Below are 19,548 nucleotides of genomic sequence, written 5' to 3'. Positions count from 1 at the left end.
CTTGGGTATCCCAATCACCCCCACCAAAACAAGTGGTGAAAAAATTATATTGGGATTGGATAGAGGCCAAGGCGCTACAGAACCCAAATTGGGGACATTTGACCGAGACTTTTCTGTCCCATAAATGTACCCTAAAATTGGAATTGTTTTTGGATTTTATTCAGATTCCTCGAGAAAGGACTTTATATCTTAAATTTAGACATGGAACATTGCCCCTCAAAACTGTTACATCTAGATGGAACAATAGGAGGGAAGAGGATATAATGTGTCCAGGTTGTATAAATCCCGAAGAATCATTGGGCCACTTTTTCTTTGCCTGTAAGGCATACATCTTACCTAGGAAGAAATGGTTAAAACCAGTACTAAAGAATCTTGGTGTTAGAGATTACAAATTAGCTTTGCGTATTCTTAGCTCTGACACCTCTTCTATGGTTATTATTTGTGGGGTTGCAAAGTTTTTATCATGTGCCTGGATCATTAGGACTAAGATTTTAAAAAACGCTCATCAAGTCAATTTTTCAGCATAACTCTTAGATGTATTTTTGTAAATAATGAATTGTTTTATAATTATGTGTGTACTATATGTTTGTACTTTTTATGATACATGTGTCGAATAAAAGTATAATGACTTGACTTGAATATTGATGTACTTTCATGCGGATGCTGCCTTGGGGTTGACGCCATTTTTCCAAAGAGTGCAGGTAATGCCCCCTTTGCCAGTCATATGTCACAGTTCCTCTCTTATGTCAGTCACTACATGCAATATTCCAGTTCTAAAATGTTTGCTATTGACTGCACCTATCTACTATGGTGATCCATTTGTCAAAAATGACCACTAGTATATTAAGGTCGGCATCTAATCATTGGGGCCTGTCCCACCGCCATATGCCATGGTTGTACCCCTAATGCAAAGAATTATCTACGGTATCCCAGTACAGCATTTCACCATTGGTGCCCTTTATACCAAGAATTACCTTAAGTATACCAGTATTTTGCCATGTGTGCCTCTGTAAACCAAGAATTAACTCTGGGGTACTAGGGCCAAAAGCAGACTCACAAACATAACAGCCACACACATGCAGTCACTCATGCGCATTCACTCACTCTTATTTTCACACATGCTCATTCGCACTCATTCATGGCTATTCTTACTCACTTCCCCATCACTCATGCATACCCACTCTCCTCACCTGTAAAGACAGCATTTTTGATTTCTTTGCTGCTGTGACTATTTTAACTGTTGTGTACACCTCGGGGGCGCTAGGTGGCGCCGGACCAAGATGGCCGAGCTATAGTGAGGCTCTTGCCCTGTCGAGCCTGAACAGATCCTTCACACCATCCTGACCGGTACAAATCGACCCCTGCATAGCGGGATCGCACAGACGAGACTGCAAGGTTCATTCCTCAGTTTTCCTCGTCCGAATCAGTCTGCCACAGCTGCCGCTTTGCAGCGCGGAACCTCCGAGCGGACGCTAGTGCTCCTCCAACCTGCACCTCCTGTGGAGAGCCGGACTGCGGGACACCGCGGCTTTGGGGCCGGCTGGCGAGGTCCGGCCGGCGGGACGCGGGAGCGGCTACTGGACCCCTGCGGCGAGGGCTGCGGAGGTAGGGGGCCCCGGCTGTCCAGCATCCCCGGCGGACCCCCCCCCCGCGCCCCCGCTCACACCAGTCGGATTGTGTACGGCTCAAGGCTCAGCGCTCTGCCGGGACTCACAGCGGAGGTGAGAGCGCCTCTCCCGTCAGGCGAGGCCGGACGGGCTTACAATTACCGCCCTCCCGCCGAACCGCTGTGCCTCATCCCCACACGGCCACACAAATCCGACCACCTCATCACAGCTACTATCTCTGGCCCGAGGGTGCAGCTCCTGCAGAGTGACACAGTGGTGCCGTGCGCTACTACCAGCTTCCCGGGCACGGGGACCCTTGCTCCGCATCTCCCTACCTGCGCGGCCCGACTGGTGGAACGCGAGGGGGTCCCTCTCTAACCCCCCCCCCCGCTGCAGCGGCCATCTTGTGGAGGCTTCCGCGCCAGAGACTGACCTTCCTGCACCTGCGCCTGCTGTGGGGGGACGCCCATCCTTCTCTCCACGCGGAGCTTGGCGGTTGCTACTGGACATTCTTACAGGGGCACCCACAACTACCTACTCCCTTAATTGCATAGATCAGCTGTGATAAAGAGAGGGCACTTCTCCTCTTCCCACTGAAGCGGCCATACTGTGGGACTCAAAGCTGCGAACAAGAACAGGACTACTAAGCGATCCTCCTGACCTGGCCCCTGCTCCCCCCCCCCCCCATCTTGTGGCCTAGGCTTCGACGCTAACCTGGCTTAACGCGGACGCTCAAAATTGCGACACTACGAACGCCGAGACGTGCCATGGGCCGGAGTGATGCCAGACAGTCCAAAATCCCGTTCAAAGCCAAAAAAACGACCAGGACGATGCCTGGGCCGGAGGACAGCCCCGCAGCCTCCACTCCGCCTGCAGACGACTGGAAATCTCTGTTACTGGGCATGAAACAAAGCCTCTCCAGCATAGACGCCAAGATAGACAATATGAACCTGCGCATGGACGGCATCGTGACGAAGATTGATCAACACAGCGCCCGTCTCACCGAGGCAGAGGAACGAATATCTAGCCTAGAAGATGGAGCCGGCACTGTGAACCGCCGGACCTCCCAAATAGACCGCCTCCTCAAAGTTATTGCGGATAAGAACGAGGACTTAGAAGCCAGATCTCGGCGTAATAACGTCCGCATTCTTGGCCTGGCGGAAACTACAAATACAGGAAAAATTGAGCCCTTTGTAGAATCCCTGGTCGTGGAACTGTTTGGGAAAGAGTCCTTCTCCCCGCACCTCATTGTTGAACGTGCTCATAGATCTCTGGCTGCTCGCCCTTCCACAGGAGCTCCTCCAAGGCCCATAATTGCACGCTTTTTAAATTACAGAGACCGTGACGCTGTGCTCCGACGCGCCCGTGAACTTGGCACGGTCACCTATGGAAATGCCACCTTATCCTTCTTCCCAGATTTCACCCCTGCAGTACAGGAGGCACGCCGCAAATTCACTGCTGTGAAAAAGAAACTGCAAACTTTGGAACTCTCCTATACTATGCTTTACCCTGCGAAACTAAAACTCTCCTACCAAGGCAAACCACATATCTTCACCAACCCACAACAGGTGGAAGATATCCTGAAGCAGTACAAACAAGATCGTACTAAAAACAACGCAGCGGAACGGCGCTCCAGGTCCAGCTCGCCAATGGCACAACAAGACTGACTTCGAATGTGTACTGGATACGAGACGACAACACCTGTGAGTGCACTGCGATGCTCCAAGAACTACATCCCTAGAGAGATATTTTCCTGATATTTCACTCTACCGGTAAGAATTCTGACCTAGGCTCGACGCCCACCTCCATCCCAAGGAGGACGAACTGGTGCTATACTGGCGTCCAATGGGTGTGACTTGTGAGGTGGGGGGCAGGTCTGGTGCCCCTAGTAATGCTACCCCCATTGGGCGATCCCCTTTATACCCTCTTCCCCCTTGAGGAAGAGATGACTTGGAACTGTTGGTTTATCGTACTTTGTTATTACGAACTGTTGGGTGGGAGGGGGGAGATTCTATACCCGGCGGGTTGGGGTGGCCGGTGTGGGTGGGAGGGGGTTCTAACAACTCGAAATCCTAACCATTGTGATTGCGAACTGCATCTTTGCCCAGTGATTAAGCTGACTTTAATGTTCTATTCAGACATAGTTACGGCGGCCTGTGTGGGGAGCTGTTGTTTTAAACCTGTTCAATGCCTTTCTATGCACTTGTTGGAATGGGAGACGTGACAGACGAGCGGCCTCTCCAGCAACTGCATTTGCTGTCGTGGAATGTTCGCGGACTTAATGACCCGCGGAAGAAGAGACAAATCGTAAGTTACCTATCTAGGCATGGAGTCTCAATTGCAATGCTACAAGAGACGCATTTGAGGCCAGGCAACTCTCCCCTATTTGCAGCTAGATGGGCGTCTAATAGGGTATTTTCCTCATACTCCAACTACGCTAGGGGGGTAACGATCTTAGTTAAGCGGGGGTTTGCTTTATCCTTGAGGGGTCGGAAGTGGATGCGAATGGAAGATTCTGTATGATTTGGGGCAGGTTGTACTCACATAAAGTTCTTTTTGCATGTTACTATGGCCCCAACACGGACGATCCGTCCACACTTCTTACGTTCTGGGGCAAACTTCAATCGGTGGGGATTGCACATGTGGTACTTGGCGGGGACTTCAATACAGCGTTACGCCCACTTCTGGACAGATCCCAACCTCAGGCGCAGCACTACACACATACCCAACGCACCCTTTTGAGTATTATCGAAGATCATTGCTTGACCGACACCTGGAGACTCATGCACCCAACTCAATCTCAGGGCACCCACTACTCTGCGGTACATTCCACCTGGGCACATCTGGACTACATATTTTGCTCCAAGGGACTTTCCTCCTGGGTGGTCGCGGCGTCCCACCTAGCTCGCACCTTCTCGGACCACTCCCCGGTGCTGGTAACAATTAGGGTCCCGCACGACGTTTCACCCTACTTAAGCTGGAGGCTAAATCCGGCCCACCTGACCGATTCTGCCTTCAAGGCCGAGCTTGAACAAGACATAACAGACTTCTTCGACCACAACATGACTTCAGTTTCCAGCTTGACGACTGTATGGGAGGCCTTTAAAGTCACCGTTAGAGGGTGGTGCATCGCGAAGGGTGGTGGTGTTCTCAGATCCCTTAGGGACGAGTTGCGCAAACTGGAACGGGAACTGGGACAGCTAGAAAAGGACATAGCCAGCGCTGATCCCAAACATGAGGCTCAGGCTAAGCTGCGTGACAAACTGAATGAGTACTCAGACCTCTCCGAGAAAGAATGTAAATTCCTGGGGAAACCACATTCAGCCCGTAGCTATGGGGAGGGAGATAGGCCTGGCAAGGCGCTTGCTTTCGCGGTAAACCCCCCTAGACATCATAACTACATAACCACATTGCTAGACGACCGTAACACGCCTCAACACAACGCGCCAGAACAGCTGCGGATCCTTGTCGATCACTACTCCACACTGTACACTTCCCAACGGACTGCACCCATAAACCTCAATGCATACCTAGAAGACACGGCGCTTGCATGGCTGGGCCCATCCCAACAGAAATTCCTACACCACACGCTGGAACTAGACGAGATCACAGACGCCATAATGTCCATGAAGTCGGGTAAATCGCCAGGTTCAGACGGTCTTCCCATTGACTTTTACAAGGCCTACATGCACATCCTAGCCCCGATCCTCCTGCGCGTGTATTACGCAGCTCTTGAGGAGGGCTCCTTGCCCACCACCATGCGAGAAGCTCTCATAGCCTCGCTGCTAAAGCCGGGCAAACCGCCAGAGTCATGCGACTCGTACAGACCCCTATCCCTACTAAATTCTGACATAAAAATCCTTGCGAAAGTGCTTGCAACCCGGCTTAATTTGCTGATGGAGCGGCTGGTCTTACCGGACCAAGCGGGCTTTGTACCTAACCGCGCTACATCCCACAACCCGCGCACGCTCCAAGCAGTAATTCAGGACATCACCCCCAAGTGTGAGGCAGTTGCCGTTTTTCTGGACGCCACCAAGGCGTTCGATTCGCTGGAGTGGGATTACCTTCTGGCACTACTCGAACGGATGGGATTTCCTTTTAGCTTTTTGGACTGGATTCGGTTGCTATATCATAAACCAATTGCCTCGGTGCTCCTAAACGGCTCCCGCTCACCCCACTTTGAGATCCAACGAGGTACGAGGCAAGGTTGCCCGCTTTCCCCGGTACTCTTTGCCATCGCAATTGAACCCTTGGCGGCTAAACTACGTCAGCACCATAACCACGGATCCCTCATATATCCAGAGAGACAACTGCTTGTCGCACTATATGCGATGACATGACCCTTTATGTTCATAACCCCAAAGAAAATCTCAACCCCCTACTGCGCGAGGTCACCAAATTTGGTGGCTTCGCAGGTATCCAAATAAACTGGTCAAAATCGGCTCTGTTTCCGCTGACAGACATTACCACGCCTTTCCCCCTAGACTACCCTCTCGTGTGGGAAGCAGAGGAAATCAAATATTTAGGCATCAATGTAACCAGAAGCCGTGATACTCTTATCAGAGCGAATTATGGCACAGTCTTAGATAAGATAACGGACAGAGTCACCAAATGGATCCACCTCCCACTATCAATGGCGGGACGTGTCTCCCTGATTAAAATGGTAGTATTACCTAAACTACTGTATCTATTCACCAACATCCCATACAATCCAGGCCCCCACTTTTTCCGTGCACTCACTTCACAAATGTCACGGCTGATATGGGGTGGTAAACAGCCTAGAATCTGCATGAGCACATTGATGCTTCCATACCACAAAGGCGGACTGGAAGTCCCTAATTTTAGGAGATACTACGACTGTACGCAGGCTCACTTTGCTGTGTACTGGCTACACCCCCCCCTATATGGCTCATCTGGCGGTAGAAGATGGCTATATGAGACCTATGCAACCTGTGGGGTACATGTACACTGACTCCAAGATTGTAGACCGGGATCCCAGCACGGTGGACTGTACAGTTCTGGCCTGGAGACGTCTCGCGGTTGCCATGAATACACCGTTCCTGTACTCGCCGCTGATGTCCCTTGCTCATGACCCTAGACTCCGAGTTGCCTGCGAGGAAATAGGCCGTAACCTGCTTACTAAGCTGGCACTACACACGTGGGGTGATCTGTACTTACAAGGCACCTTCCGAACATCGGCACAATTTTTTGGCGAGTACTCCCCAACTGTCATGGATACCTTCCTCTATGTGCGTTTGAGGCAGAATGTAAAAGCTGTCACCCCCGCCTTTCCAGATGAACCGGAGACGGTACAACCCCTTCACTCCCTGCTTCAACCTGAGGCACCGAAACATGTAGTCTCGCTGCTCTATAAACACATACAGGCAGCTTCGGCCACACCAGACCTCAGGGCGCGGCGTGATTGGGACCGAGACTTAGGCACTCAACTGACAGACGAACAATGGGAGGACAGTTGTGCACATACCTCTGCAGTGACAGGGAACGCGCGACTTCGACTCCTACACTACAAATTCCTTCACAGACTCTACTATACACCTGCCAAACTTTACCGCTTCCGACTCCGAGAGGATGACAGATGCGCAAGATGCAAAGGGGAGGACGCGGATTTTTTCCACCTTGCGTGGACGTGCCCCAAGGTAGCAGCTTACTGGGAGGAGGTGTTTGCGGCTCTGTCTGACATGGTTGGGGTAGATACGTCGCCTTGCCCGAAAATTGCTCTGCTGGGACAGACATCCCCGGCGCCACACGCGTGCCGCAAATTTTTTGCTTTGGGGATCCTACTTGCGAAGCGACAGGTGGCGTGCCGTTGGGGTCGGGGTAGAGCACCCAAGTTTAAGGACTGGATCATGACAATGTCCACTTGGCAGGACCAACTGCAGACCTATGCAGAGCTCCTTCCACAGCGCTCACGGCCGAAAGACATATGGGGTCCACTAATGACATACCTTCTGCGCCTCCAAACCGCAGCACAGCCGGACACTCCCTAATCCCCGCAGTCTGTAATATGCGCACTTAGCCGTGTGCCAAGCTTGCGGCATGACCCACAAGCTGCGTCCCTAGCCTGGTGACCCACTTGCACTACAATCTATAAAGAGCAACATACCTGTGGGACATACGTGGCGCGCGTCCCCTCTCACATCCTAGCGAAATATGCATGCAATGTTACAAAGTCATCCCCATCGGAGAGCTGCCACATTTAGCCCCCTTCCATTCTCTGACAGGTACGAGCCCCTATATGGACCGCGGCCCATACCCCGGCCTCACACTGCTTGACTCATTATACCCCCCCACAGCTGACTCCCCCCCCCCCCCCACGTTCCACACACAGCTCCGCGGGAAGTAGCGAGTTCACGTGACATTTCATGAACAGGGCCATTGGGCGCAGAATACTCGTTTTTGAAACTGGGCGCCTTACTTTCCTCTGCAAGACATGGGAGGGAGAGATAGAAGTTGGCAGACAGGACACACTGGGTACACTAGGTAACAGGATACTAGGATTGAGTTGTAATTGGTTGTTGTTTATATTGGGGGCGGGAGGGGGGGATAGTTAACGGAAACCCTGAAACCTAATGCATTCTTATTATGTACACTTTGGAACCATTGTCGCTGTTGAATGCAGCTATACACGGTCCCTCACAGTCCTCTACGCGGCCGGCCCGGAAGGGTTGTAGGCGGCTTGCTGTGTTTGATATGATCCTAATATTATATGCTCTGCCTTGCCGTCTTCATGAATGCTGCCGGCCTGCATGTGACAGGATGTAGGGGATATCAGCTGTGTACTTCCTTTTTTGGTCTTAATAAAAGATTTTAACAAAAAAAAAAACTGTTGTGTACACCTCATTTACACTTTCACATAAAATAGTAATTACTATCGGCACGTGCTCTCGTCAGGAGGACGCTGCAGCTTGCACCACACATTGCCCTGCTATGCTGCCAATGACAGTAACAACACAACTACTAACCATCGCACTCCTGAAAGTGTGGCAATTCGCACTATTCCAGGCCCCCAAAGCTATAAGAATGGCTTGAGTGGAAGGTAATAGTCATTTTTAATGAATATAACATTAATAATGAACTATTGTGGTTATCTCTAAATTACCTAGACACCGCCACCATGTGGCAGACTGTCACACGCACTGCTGCTCACAAGTGCGTTGACGAGCACCGGAAACCACCGGCTCAAATGAAGCACTGCTGTTGGCACATATGTGATCACCTTTCTTTGTGGAGGAGCTGGATGATCATATTGTCTACACACCTTTATGACCCACTGACACAGACTGTGAGAATCTCGTGCTCCCTTCAGCCTCTGTTACTCAGCTCTCAATTGTGTGCTGTCGTGAACACCTGCTCGCAGCCTGAGGCTGAACTCACCATACAATTGTTACACCATATACTCTCAGTGAATGCAAGAGGAAGTAAGACGAGAAAGGTAAACAGGGACTGCATTGTTCACAGGGACTTTTTACAGATGTTTAGAAATCGGGAGCTCATTTCAAAGGTACTTTTTACACTCGTACCATGAAAGGCCACTTTAGCCCTGGAGGTGGCTTACAGCATGCTTTGTGTTGGTCTAGATACATGGGAAATAAAGTGCGCTATTGGACCACTCCTTTCACCAAACAGGTTTGCTGAGCTCATGGCGGGGATCGAATGCGGAGACCAGTGTCTGGCTTGACTTCAAGAGCTTGTGCATGAGCTGAGTCTGGAAAATAATAGACATGTAAATCAGTGCTAAATAATAATAATAATAATACCAAAATAAGTGCCAGGGCTGTTCATGATGCCACCTGAGTTTGCACCACCCTTGACACTGCCAGCGCTGACAATGACAGTAGCTACAGAAGAACCAGCCATCACACTGCTACAAGTGTTACAATTCAGACTGTTTGAGACCCCCACTGAAGCTGTAAAAACGGGTTGAACGGCAGGTACCGGTTGTTTTTAGGTCTCGCCTGCGTGGGCTGCGCACATGCGCAGTCTCGCTGACGAGATTTTATGTTTCTGAGGGAGCTTCACTATCGGGCTTTAAGCCACGCCCCTCTTTCCCATTGGCCTGCGTCACCTCCAGCCATTGGTAAAGAGCTTTTGATGATGTAGACTTTTCTCTTTTTGAGCCGTCCCACTTGGACTGGCTCGTCTGCCTTCCATGTGCATCGCAAAAGGATTCATGTTTAAACACATGGCCCCATAAAGACAAGAATCCTTTGCGACTCACACGGAAGGCAAACGAGCCCGTCCAAGTGGGACGGTTCAAAAACAGAAAAGAACACGTTACAATGGCCGTTTTTAGAGGAAGAGCCGGGGGAACATTAGGTGTGTGTGCACTTTCTTTCCACTCTATCAGGCACTTTGGCATCCTAGGCGCTTACAAAAAGGAGAGATACGGTGGAAATATGTGCCTCACAGGTGAGGGGACATAGCATTGTGATGCATTATTAACTGCTTCTTGCTGCCGCCGGCACACATATTCGCTTAGACGAGCCCAGCGATCTTGCAGGCATCAGTCCATTCTTCAGCAAACTGCAATGTAACAAGAAGGGCACCTAACCCATTGTGAAAAGACATTTGTAATTAGAGTTCCGGTAAAAAAATATTGTAATCAATACCGATAAATAAAGAAAAAACGGACTTTATCCAGAAACCCCGACTGTTTTAACAATATAAGCTAACACACAGGCAGCTAGTTTCCCGTTTTCAACCTCGAAGTGCCCTGTGTTGAAATGTGCTTTTTCATGTTGTGAACGTCTAGGCCTCTGCTCTTTCCTTCAGAATCTTCCATGCTGTCCTTGATTTCGTCTCTGTGGCCTCGCGCTTCACTTGCACCCGGGATACGCAATTACTGCTTTTACTATAACCTATTGGGAAGTACTTTATAATTACAATAGGCAACGTCTATTATTTTTCTTTTATTTACTGTGCTTAAATCGGGTCAGCATTTTAAATGATGGCTAAAAATTGTACTTTGTGACAAAGTGTAGCTTTCTATAAACTCGTAGGGTTGCCAGTTTTCCTTGCCATGTAAACAAAAACCTCTGCAACATCGCAGGAAATATAGCATCACATGTGTACTGCATCGAGGCGCCCTTCCTTATGGTTTCCGATTGTTTCTGCAATGGAGATTTAAAGGACCCAAGCAAGGGGACTTTCGGGCCGGTTTTAGAGTTGTGGGTCATCTGACAAAAAGATGCAGATGTCCCATCCACCCTATGTGAAGTGTATATAGACACTATATAGAGCAAAGAGGACATTCAGGACTTTTTTGCGAATCTTCTAGATCCTCTAAATTTACCCTTAGCGTCTCATTTACTGTTGGACTGAACTATAACAGATGTCTACAAATAGCAGATGTCCCGCCCCTTCAACTCTTCAGTTCCGTATTTCAAAAAGAGGGCGGGGAATGCTGTGCTCCCTATTGTGCAACCACCAGTTCTTGGAAACACCATCAAGTTAATAATTCAGTCAGCTGACCTGACTTATCTAAGGTGGCCCTTCTGATGCCATGCCATCTTTTTGCCTGAGCAAGTCTGCCATGCACATCCTGGCAGCACAAAACAAGGCCCATTCATACCGGGCGTTTTATTACGGTTAAGACACTTGATCGCAGCGCGTATTTCGTGCTGCGTAATAGGTCCTTTGAGTGTCTTTTGTGTGTCATCCGACAGGACCGGGAAGGGAAGATCACTCAAGAAGTCGGCAATCTGCTGTGAGTCCCCCAGGCCCATGGGTGAATAGAGATCCCTCAAATGGGCGAAAAAGGCCTGGTTCACTTGTACTTGTGTACAGACCAAGGTACCACTCAGGTCACGTATTTGAGTTATGGTCAGTGGGTCTGGTTGAGCACGTACCAACCGGGCCAATCGTGCACGGGACTTGTCGGCTTCAGTGTGTTGGCGCCGTAAATATTCCTTATGGTCTATCGACCTTAGTGTTTCTAAAACCTCAGCATGGTCAATGTAACCCATCTGTAAATTTCCCTTCTTCCCCGGATCAAGACTTGCCTCCCGCTCCAGAATCTTTAACCTGTCTTCCACATTGTAGAGTTTCCTATGGATCTCCTGCCTAGCCCCCACCAATTGTCCTATCGCCACTCCCCTGATCACAGCTTTCATGGCATCCCAGACCACCAGATTTGAAGAAGCAGAATCCCAATTCACTCTAAAATAGTCAGTGAGGGCAACAGACAGGGATGTACGAAAGGGGGGATCCTCCAGGAGAGAAAGGTTAAGTCTCCAGGTAGGCACCGGAGTCTGCACCCTGCCCCAGAGGAGTGTGAGAGTTAAGGGTCTGTGGTCGGAGAACGTTTTTGCCAAATATTCTGATTTTCCCACATTGGAAATTATTGACCGTGAACACAGAAACCGATCAATTCTGGTATGTAAGTTATGCAAGGAAGAATAGAAAGAATATTCCTTGTGGGTGGGATATAGCTCCCTCCATGTATCTAATAACATCCAACCCCCAACCCAGGAGGTAAAGAGATCAGTCAACTTGTTCACTCCAGCGGTCTGTAGGGGGGGGTGTGACCTGTCCATACTCAGATCTAGGACCACATGCCAATCTCCTCCCAATACCCAGGGTATCTCGACCCAGTCTGAAAGTGCCAGGCCTAATTTATGTAAAAACTTATCCTGATCATAATTCGGTGCGCAAATACTTCCCAAGACTATCAACCTCCCGTCAAGTGTACCTTTCACTAAGATGTACCTGCCCTGGTCATCCACCCTCCTCTCCACCTCTACAAACGGTATCCCGTGACGGACCCATATAGTTGCCCCCCTAGAAAAGGCTGAGTATGTTGTGGAGTAGACTGTACCATGCCATTTCTTTCTCAGTTTCTGTGATTCCGTGTCGGTAAGGTGGGACTCCTGAAGGAATGCAATCTGGATGCTGTGTCTAAGGAGGAACGAGTGGACTCGATGCCGTTTTTGGATTGCCCCTAAGCCCCGCACATTCCAGGTGAGAAATTGATATGTCCCTGCAGTCTCAGCCATGTGTGTCTTCTATCACGTGTGAGAGTAACTGTAGCCCTATTGTAGTGTCCACTATGTGAGGCGACCAGGAGACCCTATACCCCAAAACCAAATCGAAAACCCAACCAAACTGGGCACAGCATCTAAACCCTGCTGGGCCCAACATTAAGTTAACAACCATCTTCTTCCAAATTATGGTGCATACGCCAGTGGGGTGGTGGCTAAGCTTTAGCACCATTGCTTGTTTGTGCATGTTCAGCTCCGCTTGCTCAACGGCCACTCCTCCCGGAGAACAAGGATGTATGATAACAAGTGGTAAGGGAATGGGGGAAAGGTCCAACGGAGGAATAGGAGGTCCTATGGAGGGAATGTCTAATCCCGGCACATCAACAGACTCACAAAATATTTCTCCCCCTGTCCCGTAACAAACTTTCACCCAGCATCATGTTACACATAATGGTCCATGAGAATGAAACAGTTACTGTGACCATAATTACATAAAGGATATCAATCATGTTAACGCTGTGCATCCATATCAGAATCGGTCCGCCAACATCGTCAATTATCCAGCAGATCATCAGCAGCCCTAGGCGTGACAGTAGGAAACAGGACGACACTGTGATCCGAGTCAGAATGAATCGTACTGTCCTCCGAGTCAGTCCCAATCTTCTCTGCATCGTCACGGAAAGCACCCACAATCACTAGCGCTCCTAGCTGGTCCTTTTTCTGTTGCTTCCGCGATGGGCCAGAACGTCCACTCCTCTCATCTGGCTCGAGGGACCTTCCCTCCTCCTGCTCCAACATTGCTTCCGGAGCTTGGCCGGATCGTCTTTTAGCCGGTTTCTGGTTCTCGTCTAAGTCCACCACCTCCAGCCACTCTTCCACATCAGAGGGACTTTCAAAAAAGTGTGCCTTCTGTTCATAGATAACTTTCAGCCAGGCAGGGAAGAGGAGTGCATACTTCAGCCCAGCTCCCTGCAGTCTTTTCTTCACCAATTGATACGACGAGCGCTGTTTCTGGACCATATTAGTGTAATCCGGGAATAAGGATATTCTGTGATTTTCGAATTGAATCAGTGACTTTTCTCGCGCCCTCTGCAATAAAACATCCCGGTCCCGTAGTTAAGGATCTTTACTATTAGAGGTTGGGGAGGCCGGCCAGGTTTAGGGTGACCAGACGGGATCCTATGTGCTAGTTCCACACAAAAGTACGGAGATAGACCCTCCGTGGCTACATGGTCCCGGAACCATTGCTCCATATAATCCGCAGCTCGATTCCCTTCACATCGCTCCGGCAGGCCTATGACGTGGATATTGTTGCGTCGGTTCCTCCCTAACGCGTCTTCCACCCGATCTACCAGTGAGCCCACCTGCTGTTGCAGTTGTTGTATAGAGGAAGAGTGGTCTGCCACCGTCGGTGTAAGATCCACCAAGACGAGGCCTTGGTCCTTTACTTTATCTGCCAGCTTGCTATGATCTGCCTTCAGGAGGGACAGATTGGTAGTCAGAGCCCCCAGCTGTCGTTCCATCGCCGTCCTGGAGCCCCGTATTTCTTTCAGGATCAAGTCCAATTTGTCCGCTGTCGGTTCTCCACCGCTGCCCAGTCCAACAGCCCTGGGCGTGGTCCGACCATCTCCGATGCTCTATACTGCCCGCGCCGCTTCCGGGTCACTCAGAGTCTCCTGTCCCTTAGCCTCCTTTCTAACCATAACGTCACAAGGAAGGGGGGGTGCTCTGTTCTCTCCTCCGGGCGGTGTCCGCTTCGGCACTATGAACAGTCACTATGATAGCCCCCTACCAGGGTGGGGAGCTCCTACGGGCACCGACCACGTCTCGCCAAAGTAAGATCGTCCATGCAGCAGAGAGAACGGACTGGAATGAGGTGCAGAAGCACCCGGACGTAGAAGAGCAAAGGGGGTTTCTTCCCACCGAGGCCCAGTCGAGCCCAAGGGCGATACATCAGTTGGCGCACTGTCTGTTCCATGCTTAGATACTTCAGGGCGACAGGGACCCCCCACCCCACACTTAGCATGCATCCCGCAAATAACACACTAGACACCAGTGTTACATTGGGATAAACTGCTGCAGGTTTATTTATTACATACAACGTTATGTAATCATAGTGGGTTATCTTACGGGCAATCCAAGGGCAGGCCGCATTCTCGCCACCAGCCCGCCTGATGAGCCAGGCAGCACCGTGGCGAACCACCATGTGCTGCCCCTTATGGTAAACATTATACTCACGCCCCTTGCGGGGCGTACTAGGCAAACCCCCGGTTGCACAGGCCCACAACCGCCCGAAGGACGAATGGGGTGCCGACACGTGTACCCGGAACCTCCCATGAGGCCCCAGGTCTTAGGCTCTGGCACCCCTATGTGCCCGCTGAGGTCCAGTGCTGAACTTCTCTGCTTCCGGATTGCCCTGTAACTCCGCTACAGCCCGGCCGGCGGCAACCGACGCCGCCCGGGCCCCCCACTACTTAGCTTCCTTCCTACCTGCAACGTATATATGTATGTCTATCCACTAACCTTTCTCAGTAGCAGTAAATCACATAACCGGACTGCTCTTGCTGGACGGAGGAAAGGTTTGTCGCAGCGAACCTATCCCTGCGAAATTAGGCCGAAGCTGTTACCCAAAACCTTCTTGCCAGCCAAGGCCCCTCAAGCTGACCTAGGACTGTGTAGCTCCTAAGCTGTGCCACTTTATTTACATAAGACTGGAGGGGTTAAGGCTACCCCTCTGTGCCAGGAAGTTGTGTGGCTGAGTTCCATGGGGATCATACTCTGACCCCGTGAGAAGCTTGTAGCACACCCTGTCATCACGGACATGACTGTGAGATATGCGGCATAACCTACATCTTAAACGTTAATGCCTGCACAGGCATCCCACTTACTCCAAGGAAAACGGCCAGGTAAGCCCTAGATAACTGACCGCCACTAGAGCCGGGGGTGTCCTGTCCTCCTGCTGCCTTCACAGCTTGACACCTGAACAGCCAACAACGCTTGCATGATTCCTGTAATAGACATTATCGCAGGCCAAGGCCCAGGCACCACTGCTTCAGGGTGAGGCTGGCGTGCACTGTGCTTTAGTTTAAACGCTTGTGCTTCTAAGCTCAAAGAAAACAGGCGATTATTGTAGGGAAAATACGAGAGTATTGTGAAGATTAACTAGTGAGGTGTACCTTCCTTGGGTATAGCAGGATCTAAAAAAAGGGGGGGAACACAGCAGGCTGCGCATGCTCTCTTGAATTTTGCCTGGAGACGGCTTGGTCCCTGCTACCTCTCAGATCGCTTGTCTGAGTAGACCTGAAACCACCCACATGAGGGATTGCTTAGACTGGTACTAGGTGCCTCCAGGAATTGGAGACAACAAACCTCAGGCCAACAGCTCGAGTTGGGAGGAGTACTCACGTCCAGTACCTGTCGAAAGGACATGCCCCAAGACTGCCGGGCGGTCAACTCTTACCCTGCCCTAGTTAGAGGCTCCCAGGACCTGCTGCCCAAAGTGACCTTAGGAGAGAAACCAACCATGCCCCTGATTGTTTGCAGCTGCCAATAGCTAGCCCTCCCCCACCGGGTGTGGGAAGGGCATGCCTGAAACAGGGGAGACTGGCAGGCAATGAAGTTGCAGTGCCTATGCTATACCATGCCCTACATAACATGCCTGAGATAGTATAGCAAGGAGCCTGCAAAACATGGGAACCAGCTACTGTCTCTTACATAGCAACTCCCGGACTTGCACAGGTGCGACCACTGTTAGCGCTGTGAAAGACAGTCTGCCGCTTGTGATAATTTGATAATTTGCACGAGCCTGTCACTATGATCCCCGTACTTAGTGTATGCTTTACAAAGGTGTTCCCAGATAACGGTTAACGTTTAGTTCCATAGAACACCCCTGACACCTGTGGTTAACCGCTGCGGCAATAACTAAATTACAGAAAATGCAGCGACACTAATGACAAAACTGGGGGCTAGCCTAGCGTGCCGCATACTTGTGGAATCTCTGTCATTGCCCCCAGCTAAATTGACAAACTCAACCACTGGTCATGACTAAGGCTTGGTCAGAGCTGGTCGCAGCCAGCGATAAATAATCAGCCTCCATGGCCCTGCTAGTCAGGTACGAAAGCTAGATTGTACAAAGTACCTTCACCAAAGGGTTGGGTGAGGCAAGCAAGCTTACCTCCAGCGCCATGGTCAATAGAGTGGAACGTGTCATGCAACTACGACGATTTTTTCTGCTATCCTGAAACACGCATCGTGCTTGCGTCAACCACAGTTTCCGAATTTCAGTTCTAGTGGTAAATGTACTGACCTGTACGCATTTAAAACATCTACATGTACATTGAAGCATATGTAACTCGCCCCGAAGTCACATATCCTCTAGTAATGGCAAGATAGCTATACCCTGAAACATTTGCCCACGTTTGTCACTTAGCTGACTGAAACTAGTGTTAGCTCTGTACGGTGTACGCAGTCCACAATAGCAGAGCATAGCTTGTGTAAATTAGAACGCTTCCACTCGCATCCTGTTCCTAAGCAAAATTTGCTGTTCCTATCCATTAACGAAATATGTGGTCCAAAGTCCACGTAATGCAACAGGTTCTACGTAATGCGTTCTGACACCACAGGCAAAGTTCGCGCTAATAAAACGCATTTAAATAAACTGAGCCACAGCTCCTGCCCAGCAAAAGTAGCATCCTCCTCTATGAATCGGCATGAGCAAACAAACCAAAACCCTTTTCCTGCACACCCAGCACCGGTGTAAAGAACTTCATAGGGTGACAACGGTTAAGTGGGCAGCGAGACCAGGACATGCAGGAGCATGTGCCACCAGCACCACGCTGGCGAACAATCAGCTTCCTGCTGTGATAAAGAATCAACGCCGCTCCTGACCTGCATCCTCTCAGTATCCTGCAATGGAAATTGCAGCAGGGATGCACTAATCACTTGCCGACGCCAAGGCCATGGGCCCTCGTTACCGTGGTCACTTGGGACCCAGGGGAACCCACCCCGCCCCCCCAACTGTGAGGGCACCGCCCTATAAACTGCTTACCCCCTGCGTGGGTACTGCCCCGGGAGAAAGGCCCAACTGACCCCCTCCAACTGCCCTGAAGTGAGGGTGGAAATGTAATGGCCATGACCTACCATCTCTCTCGCCTGCTACACTGTGCAACAAAAGACCCGGGGTCGCAACCTCCATTCGAACAAGAACAAGCTCCCCAAACTAGGAGCTGCCACCATAAAGAGATCTACTAAGTTGAATCACATGCCAAGGAGCCGCACAGTGCATATGCTTCAAGGCACCCTCCATGCTCCATGGTGAAACAATTAACGAATGAAGCAGTCCTGTAAACCAACTTGCCTGAAACAACTGCTCTCCCAATAATCCCTATTGGTGTGTTCTTTCTGACCCAGAGACATATTACGGCATGGGCAAGTGGGCTCTGGCCCTGGTCCCCTGCCTTTCAGTGGGGCCCCATGGTATCGCCCCTTCTGTTCTGCAGAGTCTTGCCCTGATGTCCTCGAATCATTTAAATAGAATATTTTAAAACCCTTTCCCTTTCGTTTACTCGTAATGTGAGTTGTGTGAGAGTATCCTATAGACAGTTTGTTGTGAAATGTGTTCTTGTTCGATGCAACATCCATCAACAAGTTACTTTTAGACGAAACAGGAGTGCATAAATGCGAAATGGGAGTGTGCATCCAAGAATATTTGCCATAATATTAGTGAGCTGCTGCTGTGATGCCAAATTGCAAACATCTGTATCTCTGAATACTGGATGTAAACACATTTAGAAATTTGGACCAGTGCGCCTGTTCACTGTCAGAAGAGCGAGTAAAAGGCTGACCTGGATCACAAATTCAAAGCTGTTTCGTACCGGGGCCCCCAAAATATGTTTGGCCCATGGCCCCCAAAACTCTTAAGATGTCCCTGTTCTGACTTTAACCTAAAAGTTGAGATATGACTGCCTTGCAACCACATCATTTGTGGTCCTCAACCCTGGAAAACGGCGCGCAATTAATCAATAAAGGAAATATTTCCACGCCGGAACAGTGTAGCAGCGCCATCCAGTGGCGTACAAATCCACGGCGGAATGTTACATGGACCGAGATTACATCAGACCCGGCCAACGGTATGTCCTGACCTTGCCCCATCAAACCCCTCCATCGTCGAATACCTTGCATAGTAAGTAGCCTGCAACACGCCGCCACCTCCGCAAAGCCTGAGTGCACCCAGAAAAGGGGGGCAAAAACCGTTTAACCCAGCAGCGCCGGAACGGCCTCTATGGCTGATGGTAGCAATCCGCCGTGGGGTGGGGGAGGCCCGATGTCCTCGCCCCCGTCCCGTAAATTTTGTTACGCACGTTATGGAGTAAATACTAACCCGCGCTGGACCGAGCTGAGACCGCCCTATAAGACAAACTGTAGCTATCTGGAATCAGTAGGCAAGTTCGCATGCTAACCAAGTACGATCTGGCACACATGGCAACGTATACACGCAGCAAGATGGAGAAATTTGACCTAAATGCAACCCGCCAGAAATGTATGGGGGATTAAATGTAGCACGAACTTGACCCGAAAGCGTTGGGGCGCTTGACAAGAGCTCCATAACATTACACAAGGACACATTCATTGTGGTATGATGGTTTGCCCAGAATCGCCGAATGTCGAGTGAGCCTGCCGAGACTCGAACCCGTTGCCCCAGCTCCGCGGTCGGCCCCCCTAGACGATAGGCCACATTCTCTCCCCCAATCGGATGGAAGTATTCTCATATTACCATACCCGATGTATCGGCCGCTACCCTGAGCGCCTAGTCCAAACCCGTTTCTGGCACGGGAGGGTATTATGCATGCCATGAAGGCAGCGGTGAAGTCCCATCCTGAAGTGATCAAATGTAGAGCTACAGCTTACATTATATGAACCGAAGTGAAATAAATATTTACCAC

Source organism: Lissotriton helveticus, chromosome 9 (assembly GCF_964261635.1).
Source record: "Lissotriton helveticus chromosome 9, aLisHel1.1, whole genome shotgun sequence".
NCBI classification, from domain to species: Eukaryota; Metazoa; Chordata; class Amphibia; order Caudata; family Salamandridae; genus Lissotriton; species Lissotriton helveticus.
The sequence above is the reverse complement of the archived record's forward strand: the minus strand, read 5'-3'. Positions refer to the sequence as shown.